Source organism: Oryctolagus cuniculus, chromosome X (assembly GCF_964237555.1).
Source record: "Oryctolagus cuniculus chromosome X, mOryCun1.1, whole genome shotgun sequence".
Lineage (NCBI taxonomy): Eukaryota > Metazoa > Chordata > Mammalia > Lagomorpha > Leporidae > Oryctolagus > Oryctolagus cuniculus.
In genome coordinates this window covers 91741079-91755030 of record NC_091453.1, presented here as the reverse complement: position 1 = coordinate 91755030, position 13952 = coordinate 91741079, and the positions used below count along the sequence as shown (strand labels likewise).

At 45.8% G+C, this 13952-nt stretch overlaps 1 protein-coding gene across 25 annotated transcripts in view; it reads right to left on the bottom strand.

Moving 5' to 3' along the window:
* Positions 1–13952, bottom strand: part of TRMT2B (tRNA methyltransferase 2 homolog B) — a 111645-nt gene that overhangs the window by 14140 nt on the left and 83553 nt on the right. For 14 of the 25 annotated variants that reach the window (XR_011385535.1, XR_011385544.1, XR_011385542.1 and 11 more), the window contains 2 exons: positions 8009–8124; positions 6169–6539 (listed from right to left, as the gene is read on the bottom strand). The exons of 9 other annotated variants lie outside the window; for them this stretch is intronic. The gene's annotated coding sequence lies outside the window, so the exon portion shown is untranslated. Of the gene's footprint in view, positions 1–6168; positions 6540–8008; positions 8125–13952 lie in introns of those variants that run through there. 2 more of the 25 variants (XR_011385527.1, XR_011385533.1) reach the window with 1 other exon arrangement.

Below are 13952 nucleotides of genomic sequence, written 5' to 3'. Positions count from 1 at the left end.
TCCTTTTATACTGTGCATTCTGATCTACACATGGGAGAGTTTCTCTTGATTAAACGTCTAGGAATAGAATGACTTGGTCCTTAGGGTAAGTTCAGCTTTAGTAGATACTGCCAACTAGCTTTCCAGAGTAGGTGTACCAATTTACAATAGCACCAACAGTGTTCAAAAGTTCCAAAAGAGGGGCCTGCATGGTGGCATAGCAGGTTAAGCTGACACCTGCAACACTGGCATCCTACATGGCCACCAGTTCAAGACCCAGCTGCTCCACTTCTGGTCCAGCTTCCTTTCTAACACCCCTGGGAAAGCAGCAGAAGATGGCCCAAGTGTTAGGAACCCTGCTACCCATGTGGGAGATATGGAAGAAGCTCCTGGCTTTGGCCTGGCCTAGCCCTCACCATTGCAATAATTTTGGGAAGTAAACCAGAGGGTAGAAGATCTCTCTCTTGGTCTTTCCCTCTCTCTGTGTAACTCTGCCTTTCAAGTAACTCAATCTTTTTTAAAAGTTTCAAAACATACAAATCTTCATCAATGCATCATACATCAATTGTCTCATTATAGTCACCGTGATAGGTGTATAGTAGTATCTCACTGTGGTTTTAGTTTGATTTTCCTGATGACTAGTGAAACAGAGCACATTTCATAGAGTAATCATTTCATGCTTTATTTCTCTTTCTAAAAATTTATTAATTTATTTGAAAGGCACAGTTACAGAGGGAGGGAGGGAGACAGACAAAGAGATCTTCCATCAGTTGGTTTACTCTCCAAATGGCCACATTAGCCAGGGCTGGGCTAGGCCAAAGCCAGGAGCTCAGAGCTTCTTCCAGGTCTCCCACATAGGTGCAGGAGCCAAAGCACTTAGGCCATCTTCTGCTGCTTTCCCAGGTGCATCAGCAGGAAGCCAGATCAGAAGTGGAGCAGCCAGGACTTTAACCAGCGCTGGCGTCTCAGGTGGCAGCCTAACATGATATGCCACAATGCTAGCCCTGAGAGTCTACGTTTCTTTTATATTTATATTTTTTGACAAGCAGAGTTAGACAGTGAGAGAGAGAGACAGAGAGAGAGAGAGAGAGTTATAGACAGTGAGAGAGAGACAGAGAGAAAGGTCTTCCTTCTGTTGGTTTACTCCCCCAATGGCCGCCACGGCCGGCACTGCATGCCGATCTGAAGGCAGGAGCTGGGTGCTTCCTCCTGGTCTCCCATGCGGGTGCAGGGCCCAAGCACTTGGGCCATCCTCCACTGCACTCCTGGGCCACAGCAGAGATCTGGACTGGAAGAGGAGCAACTGAGACTAGAACCCGGGGTGCCGGTGCCGCAGGCAGAGGATTAGCCAAGTGAGCCATGGTGCCGGCTGAGCCTAAATTTCTAACATTTCTGACTTCTAGGGTTAGGGTGAGGGTTAACAAGCTCATAAATGCTACTGATCTGAAGACCACACTTTGACTTTAGAACACAAGCTATGGAGTCAGACAGACCTGAATCTCAAACCCAACTCTGCTGTTTCTTAGCTGTGAACTCTCTGGCAGGGTATTTAATTTCTCTGAGCCTTAGTTTCCTTGCCTATACAAAATATTTTATTTTTTAAAATGTTTTTAAAGATTTATTTTATTCAAAAGGCAGTTACACGCAGTTATATACACACACACACATACACACACACACAGATAGAGAGAGAGCACTCTTCCATCTGTTGTTTCACTCTCCAAATGGTTGTAAGAACTTGAGCTAGGCCAGGCCAAAGTCAGGAGTTAGGAGTTTCTTTCAGGTCTCCCATGTGGATGGCAGGGGCCCAGGCACTTGGGCCATCCTCCACTGCTTTCCCAGGTGGATCAGAAGCAGAGGAGCTGGGACTGGAACCAGCACCCAAATGGGATACTGGCCCTGCAGACAGCAGCTTTACCTGCTACGCCACAGTGCCAGTGCCACAAAATAGATTTTATTTTTTATTTATTTATTTTTTGACAGGCAGAGTGGACAGTGAGAGAGAGAGAGAGAGGGAAAGGTCTTCCTTTACCGTTGGTTCACCCAATGGCTGCTGCGGTGATCTGAAGCCAGGAGCCAGGTACTTCTCCTGGACTCCCATGCGGGTGCAGGGCCCAAGCACTTGGGCCATCCTCCACTGCACTCCCGGGCCATAGCAGACAGCTGGCCTGGAAGAGGGGCAACCGGGACAGAATCCGGTGCCCCAACCGGGACTAGAACCCAGTGTGCCGACGCCGCAAGGTGGAAGATTAACCTATTGAGCCGCGGCGCCAGCCACAAAATAGATTTTAAAAATTACCTACTTCATGGGGCTGCTAAGGTTAAGTGAAATATTATATAATATAAAAAACATGCTTAGATGGGGGCCTGTGCTGTGGTGTAGTAGGCTAAGCCTCTGCCTGCAGTGCCAGCATCCCATATGGGTACCAGTTCATGTCCCAGCTGCTTGACTTTCAATCCAGCTCTCTGCTTTGGCCTGGGACAGCAATAGAGGATAGCCCAAGTCCTTGGGCCCCTGAACCCATATAGGAGACTTGGAGAATGCTCCTGGCTCCTGGCTTCAGATCCGCCCAGCTCCAGCTATTGTGGACATTTGGGGAGTTAAGCAGCGGATGGAAGACCTTTCTCTCTGTCTCTCCTTTTCTCTGTAACTCTACTTGTTTAATAAATAAATCAAATCTAAAAAAAAAATGCTTAGTACATTGCATGGGAAAGGTAATTAATGAATGCAAGTTATTATTAATATTCCATGAACTGACACTCCCCCACATCGATGGTTCTCTGAAGAATGTAGTTCAGAATGATTATCTGAACAAACTGCAAGAGTCTAGATTAATCAGAGAGAAACAGATTGAATCACATTTAGTCCTATTTTGTTAGGCTTATTTCATTGTATTCTAATTCCTTGAAAATTGAGACCTCATCTGTATCATTCCGGGTCCCAGCAGGAAACAGATGGTGCCCTCAAATTAGCATAATTAGTGAAAAGGTGTGGGCAGGGGGTGAGGACCCAAGAGGGAGAGACAGTGCAGTTCCTTGGGCTCTTACCATTCCCTACACCCAAAAGGATGACAGGAGGAACAGATGCCAGATTTTTTAAAAAGGAAAATGTGGAATACAGAGTTCCCTTAAGAGGAGCGCTGTGGTGCAGTGGGTTAACGCCCTGGCCTGAAGCACCAGCATCCCACATGGGCGCCAGTTCGAGACCTGGCTGCTCCACTTCCCATCCAGCTCTCTGCTATGGCCTGGGAAAGCAGCAGAAGATGGCCCAAGTGCTTGGGCCCCTGCTCCCACGTGGGAGACCCGGAAGAAGCTCCTGGCTTTAGATCGGTGCAGCTCTGGCCAACTGGGGAGTGAACCATCAGATGGAAGACCTCTCTCTGTGTAACCCTGACTTTCAAATAAATAAATTAATCTTTAAACAAAAAAGAGGAGCCATGACCTTTAATTAAGGGACAGTATCTAGCCTCAGGCAATCCTGCAAGGAGGAAGCCAAGAATAAACACCCTGACCTCGGTCTCTTCCTCCCCTTTGATGACACACCATGGAACTCCACTGCTCAAACCCTACCGGAAGCCAGGAAGGGAAAGGGACTTATTGATGTAGTTCATCCAGATTAGCCTCCTAGGGCATAGAGCACGGTATAAACCAGTACATTGTAGATCAGGAGGGGTAGGAAGAAGCTACCTGGAATACTGCCTATGACACATATACCCAACCGAAACAAGACAGAATGAACTACTGTTTTGGACAAAGCTAAACTGAACTAGTTTATCACTAAATGAGGATCAATAATTTCCAGGATATCTTCCACTAGGATATTCTATAATCATCCAAAACCCAACAAAACTAAAATTGATGCCTTGTCCTCTCCCACCACAACTCAACTTTCCCGTTTCCAGCCATAGTAGCCTTTGCCTATGCCAATCTTCTGGCTCCTGCAAGAGCCTTCCATTTCCTCTCTGTATATTTTTAAGTCCTATTATCTGTTAAGATCCAACTCATGGGGCCAACATTGCAGCATGGTGCATAAAGCTGCCGCCTGTGACGCTGGCATCCATACGGGTGCTAGTTAGAGTTCCAGCTGCTTCACTTCTGATCCAGCTTCCTGGTAACGGCCTCTGAAAGGCAGCAGGAGACGGTCTGAGTGCTTGGGCCCCTACCACTCATGTGGGAGACCTGGACAGAGCTCCTGGCTTCAGCCTGGCCCAGCGCTGGCTGTTATGGTCATCTGGGGCGTGACCCAGTGGATGGAAGCTCATTCGCTCTTTCCCTCTCCCTAACTCTGCCTTTCAAAAAAAGATTTATTTATTTATTTTAAAAGTCAGAGTTACACAGAGGAGAGGCAGAGAGAGAGAGGTCTTCCATCTGCTGGTTCACTCCCCAGTTGGCTGCAATGGCTGGAGCTGTGCCGAACCGAAGCCAGGAGTCAGGAGCTTCTGCCGGGTCTTCTACATGGGTGCAGGGGCCCAAGGACTTGGGCCATTTTCCACTGCTGCCCTAGGCCACAGCAGAGACCTAGATGGGAAGTGGAGCAGCTGGGGCTCGAACCGGCGCCCATATGGGATGCCAGTGCTGCAGACAGCAGCTTTACCCACTACGCCACAGCACCGGCCCCAATAAATAAATCTTTTTTAAAAATCTAACCCAAATACCTTCCTCTCCTCCAAGAGCTCTTCCCCGCAACTACTTTAGTCTACACTTATTCCCCTTGTCCCTGAATGCCCAGTGCCCATAATGTAGTCACTACTGACAGATATTGCTATTGTGCTGGTTTGTACAAACATATCATCACATCAACCAGATACTATGTTTCCTGAAGGCAGGAACTAGGTTTCTACTTTCTTTTTCTCCTGGTTAATATCAAACATCTTACTGCATATAGTAAGTATACAATAATACAATAAACAGCTGAAGAATGAAAGTAGGGAAAGGAAAGCAGGGACCCCAATTCCCAATCTCATTTCCCATGAGAGGTTCTTTGAAGACGCACAGCTCCCTGAGGAACTGCTTGGTATTATGTGGAAATATGCGGGCTCAAAGGACAGCTCCGCCTCCCATCTAGCCACTTGGCATTTCCAAAAACACTCTTCTAAATAACCCTTGAGTTAAATAGAGAATCAAAACAGAAATTATAAACTGTTCAGAGATGATCAGCAGGGAAATCGGCACCCATCAAAACCCATGATACACAACTAAAGTGGTACTCATAAAAAAGGCATAGCATTGCATGCACATATTTATTCCAATATATTTCAACAATAACACATGAAGTATTCCAACAAGCAATACATGAACAAGCAGGAAACTCAAGAAATCACATGAATAACAGAAAGTGTATCTAAAGAAAGAAGAACCCGTGGCACAGCAGGTTAAGCCACCTTTTGCAATGCCAGCATCACATATGAGCACGGGTTCCAGTTCCAGCTGCTCCACCTCTGATCCAGCTCTCTGCTAATGTGTGTGGGAAAGCAGAGGAAGATGGCCCAAGTGCTTGGGCCCCTGACTGCCATGTGGGAGTTCCTGGCTCCTGGATTTAGCCTGACCCAGAACCAGCAGTTGCAGCCATTTGGGGAATGAACTAGGGCATGGAAAATATTCTCTTATTCTGTGTGTGTGTGTCTCCCTCACTTTCTGTCAATTTCTCTGCCTTTGAAATCAATCTTTTTTTAAAAAAAGTAGAAGGAAATATTAAAAAATTAAGAATCAATGACCTATTTCTCACTAATCCTCCCTCTTAAAATTTAAAAGAAAAGCCAGTGCCGTGGCTCACTTGGCTAATCCTCTGCCTGCGGCACCAGCACACCAGGTTCTAGTCCCAGTCAGGATGCCAGATTCTGTCCCGGTTGCTCCTCTTCCAGTCCAGCTCTCTGCTGTGGCCCGGGGATGCAGGGGAGGATGGCCCAAGTGTTTGGGCCCTGCACCCACATGGGAGAACAGGAGGAAGCACCTGGCTCCTGGCTTCAGAGCGGCATGGCGTGGGCCGTAGCGGCCATTTGGGGGGTGAACCAATGGAAGGAAGACCTTTCTCTCTGTCTCTCTCTCTCACGCTGTCTAACTCTGCCTGTCAAAAAATTTTAAAAGAAAAAATAACACCTTGATGTCATAACAAAAGTGTGGAGGGTGAAAATGACACGGTAGATTGTCTAAGGATCTTAGGAATTAAACAACACTGCAGGGCTGAGTAGTCTGGGGCTTTCTTTTTGTCTCTCACACATTCCATATAGGGTGCAGAAGAAGCCTGCATCCTGAAACTGTTAAAAAAAAATGTCGAGACCCAGGAAATACTTGTTCCTTTTTGTTCCTTTTAGTTAAGTGGCTGGGGAAAGGGTGGCCTAGCAGACCAGAAAGTCATTCTGATAATACACAGCCTACTCTAGTCAAACATCAAAGTAAAATATGCCTAGAAAGCAACAGGTGATGGCTCAAGCACTTGGGTCACTGCCACCCACATGGAACACCTGGATGGAGTTTCAGGCTCCTGACTTTCGCCTGGCCCAGCCCTGGCTATTCCGGGGATTTAGGGAGTACACCAGTGGATGAAGATCTTGGTCTCTGCACTTCAAATAAAATGAAAATAAACATATATTTTAAAAATTATAATGTACCTTGTAAAAGAACAAAAGAGGGGCTGGCATTGTGGCATCAGCATCCCAAATAGGCACTAGTTCATGTCCCAGTTGCTCCATTTCCTATCTAGTTCCCTACTAATGGCCTGGGAAAAGCAGCAGCAGATGGCCCAAGTGCTTGGGCCCCTGCACCCATGTGGGAGACCAAGATGAAGCAACTGGCTCCTGGCTTTGGCATGGCTCAGCGCCCGCCGTTGCATCCTTCTGGGGAGTAAACCAGTGGATGGATGATCTCTCCTCTCTCTCTCTCTCTCTCTCTGTAATCTGTAATTTTTTTTTCAAGATTTTACTTATTTATTTGAGAGGTAGAGTTATAGACAGTGAGAGGGAGAGACAGAGAGAAAGGTAATCCATCTGCTGGTTCACTCCCCAAATTTCTGCAATGGCTGGAGTTGAGATGATCCAAAGCCAGGAGCAAGATCTTCTTCTGGGTGCAGGGGTCCAAGCTCTTGGGCCATTTTCCACTGCCTTCCCAGGCCACAGCAGAGAGCTGGATGAGAAGAGGAGCAACTGGGACTAGAACCAGTGCCCATATGGGATGCCAGTGCCACAGGTGGAAGACTAACCTACTGCGTCACAACGCCAGCCCCTCTCTCTGTAATTCTTTCAAAATACATAAATAACTTAAAAAAAAAAAAAAACCTGGGCTGGTGCTGTGGCGCAGCGGGTTAACGCCCTGGCCATATGGGCACGGTTCAAAACCCGGCTGCTCTACTTCCCATCCAGCTCTCTGCTATGGCCTGGGAAAGCAGTAAAAGATGGCCCAAGTCCTTGGGCCCCTGCACCCGTGTGGGAGACCCAGAAGAAGCTCCTGACTCCTGGCTTCAGATCGGCTCAGCTCTGGCCATTGCAGCCATCTGGGGAGTGAACCATCGGATGGAAGTCCTCTCTCTCTCTCTCTATGCCTCTCGTCTCTCTGTGTAGCTCTGACTCTCAAATAACTAAATAAATCTTTAAAACAAAACAAAACACAACAGAGGATAATAAATACTTATAAACAACTCTGTATTGACAGATTTGATAATTTGAAATAGACCAATTTCTGGGATACATGTTGTGGCACCATGGGTTAAGCCATTGATTGGGAGACCCCCTCCCATCCCATATCCCATACCCATGAGCTTGGGATCAAGTCTTGCCTCCACCTTCTAATCCATCATCCTGTTAACCTGGAGGCACTGGATGATATATGAAGAACTTGGTTCCCTACCATCTAAGTGGAAGACAAAGATGAGTTCCAGGCTCTTGGCTTTGGCTTGGCCTAATCTAGCTATTGTGGGCATTCTGGGAGTGAAGCAGCAGAGGGAAGCTCCCTTTCTCTCTGTCTCTTCCTTTCTCTGTATCTCTACCCATCAAATAAATAGATGAATAAATAAATAACTTTTTAAAAAGAAATATACCTGGAGCTGGTGCTGTGGCGCAGTAAGCTAAGCCTCTGCCAGTGGTGCTGGCATCCCATATAGGTGCGGGTGGGAGTCCCAGCTGCTCCATTTCTGATGCAGCTCTCTGCTATGGCCTGAGAACACAGAAAATAGCCCAAGTGCTTGGAACCCTGCATAAGACCCAAAAGAAGCTCCTGGCTTCAGATCAGCCCAGCTCCAGCCGTGGCAGCCATTTTACAGAGGGAACCAGTGGATGGAAACCTTCTCTCTGTCTCTCCCTCTCTCTCTCTGTAACTCTACCTATCAAATAAATAAAATCTTTGAAAAAATAAAAGAAATATGCCAATTTCTCAAAAACAGAACTATCCCAACTGATTCAACATGAAATAGATAATTTGAATGGCTCTGTAACTATTAAGGACATTAAACTCCTAGGAAGAGAAACCTCCAGATCCAGATGGTTTCACTAAAGAATCCTACCAAACATCTAAACATCATCAATGCTACACAATCTCTTCCAGAAAAGAGATGGGAATGCCAACTGATTTTATGAAGCTGGTATTATCCTGAAATGAAAATCAGACAAATTCAGTACAAAAAAGAGAAGCCTTACGGAACAATGTACTCATTTACATTGATACAGAAATCCTAAACAAAACATTAACAAATATAATCCAGTGACTTGGGGCAGGTGTCTTACCTAGCCTAAACCACAGGTTGCAATGCCTGCATTCCATATTGGAGTGCCTGGGTTTGAGTCTAGCTCTTCTCTTAACTCCAATTTTCTGCTAATGCACCATGGGAAGACAGCAGGTGATCACTCAAGTACTTGGGCACCTGCAACCCACATGGGAGACCCAGATGGGGTTTCTGGCTCCTGGCTTCAGCTTGGCCTGGCCCTGATCAATGTGGGTACCTGGGGTGTGAACCAGAAGATGGAGTGCTCTCTCCTTCTTGCCCCTTCCTCCTCTCAAAAAAAAAAATAAATAAATAAATAAAATAAAGAGAATTCAACAACATATAAAATAATAATAAATAATATATCACAATGAGTTAGGATTTATTTCAGGGATACAAAGCTGGTTCAATACTATGCCACAGCACCGGCTCCTCAATAGTCTTAAAAATAAAAATGACAAGGCTGGCGCCATGGCATGGTGGGTAAGGCCACTGCCTGCGGTGCCAGCATCCCATATGGGTGCCGGTTCAAGTCCTGGCTGCTTCACTTCCAATCCAGCTCTCTGCTATGGCCTGGGAAAGCAGTAGAAGATGGCCCAGATCCTTGGGTCCCTGGACCCACGTGGGAGACCCGGAAGAGGCTCCTGGCTCCTGGATTAAGACTGGTGCAGCTCCAGCCATTGTGGCCATCTGGGGAGTAGACCAGTGGATGGAAGACCTCTCTCTCTCTCTCTCTCTCTCTCTCTCTGCCTCTCCTTCTCTCTGTGTAACTCTGACTTTCAAATAAATAAATAAATCTTAAACAAATAAATAAATAAAAATGACATGGGGTCAGTGCTGTGGCATAGCAAGTAAAGCCGCCACCTGCAGTGCCCTTAACCCACTGTGTCACAATGTCATCCCTCCACATTTTTTTCTTTTGTTGTTTGTGTTTTTTGTCTCACATCTAAGAAACCACTGCCCAATCCAAGTTCATGAAGATTTGTTCCTGGTTTTTTTTGTTCTTTTTTTCTCCCTGTTTCTTCTAAGAGTTTTATAATTTCTTCTCTTATGCTTGGATCTTTCATATGTTCTGAATTAATTTTTATATGTGGTATAAAGCAGGAGTTCAACTGCATTGTTTTGCAGCTGAATATGCAGTTTTTCCAAAGTTCTATGCAATTTTGTTGCTTGTATAGATCTGTGTAACCACCATCAAAATAAACATAAAAACTTTTTTCAACTACATAGATCTTTTATGCTATCCCTTTATAGTCACAATCATCTCATCTCCTTCCATGTCACTAAACATCTGCAAACATTAATCCATCACTTTAATTTTATCATTAAGAATGCTACAAGGGCTGGCACTGTGGCATAGTGGGTAAAGCCACCACCACCTGCAGTGCCGGCATCCCATATGGGTGCCGGTTCGAGTCCCGGGTGCTCCACTTCCGATCCAGCTCTCTGCTGTGGCCTGGGAAAGCAGCAGAAGATGGCCCAAGTGCTTGGGCCCTGCACCCGCATGCACCATGTGCACTCGAAGGAAGCTCCTGGCTCCTGGCTTCAGACTGGTGCAGCTCCGGCCATTGCAACCACCTGGGGAGTGAACCAGCTGATGGAAGACCTCTCTCTCTCTCTCTCTCTCTCTCTCTCTCTTTGCCTCTCCTTTCCCTGTGTAACTCTTTCAAATAAATAAATAAATCTTTAAAAACATTTAAGAAACATGTTACAACATAGATTCATCTTCAAAACATGCTATGTGAAAGAAGCCTATCACAAAAAACTAGCTATCTGATTATTCCATATATATGGAATGTTCAGAACAGGCATTTCACAGAAACCGAAAAATCAGTGCTTGCTTATGGCTCAGAGTAGGGAAGAAAAACGAGCAAAGGGAATTCCAATAGGAAATAGATGTGCTGCCTTAGACGAGGGGAAAATATCAGACGAAAAGCAGAGGAAGTGCATTCCTGGGAGAGTCGGAGAGAAGCGTGCCGTGGAAATTCTACAGAAGGAAGAGATGCGATGGAGCAGCAAGGAAGGTGTGGACGCGCAACAAGCAGAGAAACAACACTTGAGCCCCGCAGCCAGGAACTGGAGGAGATGTCAGCTTAGGAGAGTGAGGGGAGAGCAGACTGGAAGCCCATGCCACCGAGGGAGAGCCTTGCAGACCATACTGCCTTTGAGTCCAGCCTGGGGCCCTAGCTGCGGCGCAGTGTACCCAGCTAATCCAGCAGAAGGAAATCACGTTTCTTCCAATCCATCCCCCACCAAGGGCGCCTGGCAACCGGCAGGGAGAAGGTGCCGTTTTGACACAAGTAGAGGCTGCAGTGGCTCTCGTGCACCCATTTGACCAGGGGATTTTACCAGAGGGAAAAAGCTGCATTCCCGACTGACTTTGAGTCTGGCTGGGAGGATAGACAGGGGGCTGGGAACCCATTTAGCATTGTGAGGTGCCCCCATTTTCTCAACCTATCACAGGCTCCAGGACTCAAACTGCCAACGCGGAGCACCCACAGGCAGCTGGCTTTGGAACGTTTCTGTGCTTTCCATGGACGGGACAGGCTAGTGGGTCGGAGCAAATCGCCTGCACCCTGTGACTGTGGGAGTCTTGAACTCTGTGACTATAACTCTGACTGCATGACAGGGCACAGGGTGTAGCTCGGTCTCTGGGCAACCACTGTGTCTGGCACCAGAGGCTCGTTGCTCCCCGACTGCCTGGGATGGGCCACTGCAGAGGGACCCACGCTCATACTGAGGACTGCACAGGTCCTTTGTGCAGTTCATGTGGTGGTGCGGTTTGAGGGCTGCACCCACTGTGGGCTAACCCTGGGCACTGATCACCTTGGAAAAGGAAGCGAGGGTATGATTACAACAGAGGAGATCATATCTCCACCCTCTCTGATGAAAATTACAAAACTTCAAAAAAAGAAATAGAAGAGGATACAAAAAAAAAATGGAAAAATTTTCTATGTTCATGGATTGGAAGAATATCATCAAACTGTCCATTTTTCCAAAAGTAATTTACAGATTCAATGCGATACCAATCAAAATACCAAAGACATTCTTTTCAGATCTGGAAAAAAATGATGCTGAAATTCATATAGAGGCACAGGAGACGCTGAATAGCTAAAGCAATCTTATACAACAAAAACAGAGCCGGAGGCATCACAATACCAGACTTCAAGACATACTACAGGGCAGTTATAATCAAAACCGCCTGGTACTGGTAAAAAAACAGACGGATAGACCAATAGAACAGAATAAAAACACCAGAAATTAATCCAAACATCTACAGCCAACTTATATTTGATCAAGGATCTAAAACCAATTCCAAGAGCAAGGACAGTCTATTCAACAAATGGTGCTGGGAAAACTGGATTTCCATGTGCAGAAGCATGAAGCAAGACCTTACACCTTATACAAAAATCCACTCAACATGGATTAAAGATCTAAATCTACGATCCAACACCATCAAATTATTAGAGAACATCAGAGAAACCCTGCAAGATATAGGCACAGGCAATCAAAGCCAAAATTAACAACTGACTGGGATTACATAAAATTGAGAAGTTTCTGCACTGCAAAAGAAACAGTCAGGAAAGTGAAGAGGCAACCAACAGAATGGGAGAAAATATTTGCAAACTATGCAACTGATAAAGGATTAATAACCAGAATCTAAAAAGAGATCAAGAAACTCTACCACAACAAAACAACCCATTTAAGAAATGGGTCAAGGACCTAAACAGATATTTTTCAAAAGAGGAAATCCAAACAGCCAATAGACACATGAAAAAATATTCAAGATCACTAGCCATCAGGGAAATGCAAATGAAAACCACAATGTGGTTTCACCTCATACTGAATAGAATGGCCCTCATACAGAAATCAACAAACAGATGCTGGCGAGGATGTGGGGAAAAGGCACACTAATCCACTGTTGCTGGAAATGCAAACTGGTAAAGCCACTATGGAAGACAGTCTCTGTCTCTTGCACTCTCTGTGTCTGTATGTCTGAATACTCCTGTGTCTCTGTCCTTGTCCTTCTGTCCATCTCTGTCTCCATCCACCTCTCTCTGTTTCCCTCTGTGCCTCTATCACTGTCTGTCTCTATCTGCCAGCAGTCTCATTCTCTGTGTATCTGTGTCTGTCTCTGTCTGCCTGTCTCTCTCTTTTTGTCTGTCTGCTTGCCTGTCACTCTGTGTGTCTGATTCTACCTATCCATCTGCATCTCTGTCCATCTCTCTCTCTCTGCATGTCTCTTGCTGTCTGTTCTTTATCTGTCTCTCTCAACTCTGTCTCTTTATCAGTCTCTCTCCATCTCTTGGTCTGTCTTTCCATTTCCTTCTCCCTGTCTCTGTCTGCGTACCTGTCATTTTGTCTGTCTGCCTTTCAGTCTGATTCTCTCAGCAGTCTGTCTGTCTGTCTCACTGTCCACCTGTCTCTCTGTCCATCAATTTGTGTCTGTCTCTGTGTGTCTGTCCATCTCTCAGTTTGTATCTATCTGTTCCCCATTTACTCCTGTCTCTGACAGTCTCTTGCTCTATTATTGTCTCTCTGTCACTCTCACTGTTTCTCTGCCTGTCTGTCTTTCTGTCTGCCTGTCAGTCTGTTTCTCTCTGCTGGTCTCTGGGTCTGTCTTTCTATATATCTGTCTGTCAATCTGTCTAACGCTCTCCTTTCTGTCAATTTATCTCTGTCCATCTATCAGTCTGTCTGTATCTCTGTCACCGTTTGCACATCTGTCTTGGTCTGTCTCTTTGTGTGTATGTATCTCTCTGTATCTGTCTGCCTGTTGCTGTTTCTTTCTGTTTCTGTATGTTGCTCTCTCTGCCTCTATTTTTGTCTCTGTGTCTCTCTCTTTATCTCTCTTTCCCTGTTTCTTGTTCATTCGCTCTCTTGGTCTGTCTCTGCCTCTCTCTGAGTTGGTCTGTCTCTATATATCTGTCTGTGTCTCTCTCTGCCTGTCTAGTTCTGTCAATCAGCCTCTCTGTTCACTTCTGTTCTGTAGTGTGTTTGTCTCTGTATATCTGTATCTCTGTCTCTCTTTTGGACGCTGTCTCCCTGTCTTGCTGTTTGTCTATGTCTATTTCTTTGTCTTTGCCTCTGTCTCTCTGTTTTTGTCTATATCTCTATGTCTTCCACAATCTGTTTTTCTCTCTTTTCCTCTCTACCTCTCTCTTTCTTGTGTGATTTCTCTGAGTAGGCCTTTCTGTCTCTGCATGTCTGCCTGCCTGTTGGTGTGTCTGATTCTTGGTTTTGGTCTGTCTGTCTGTCATTCTGTCTCCCTGTCTCTCTGTAC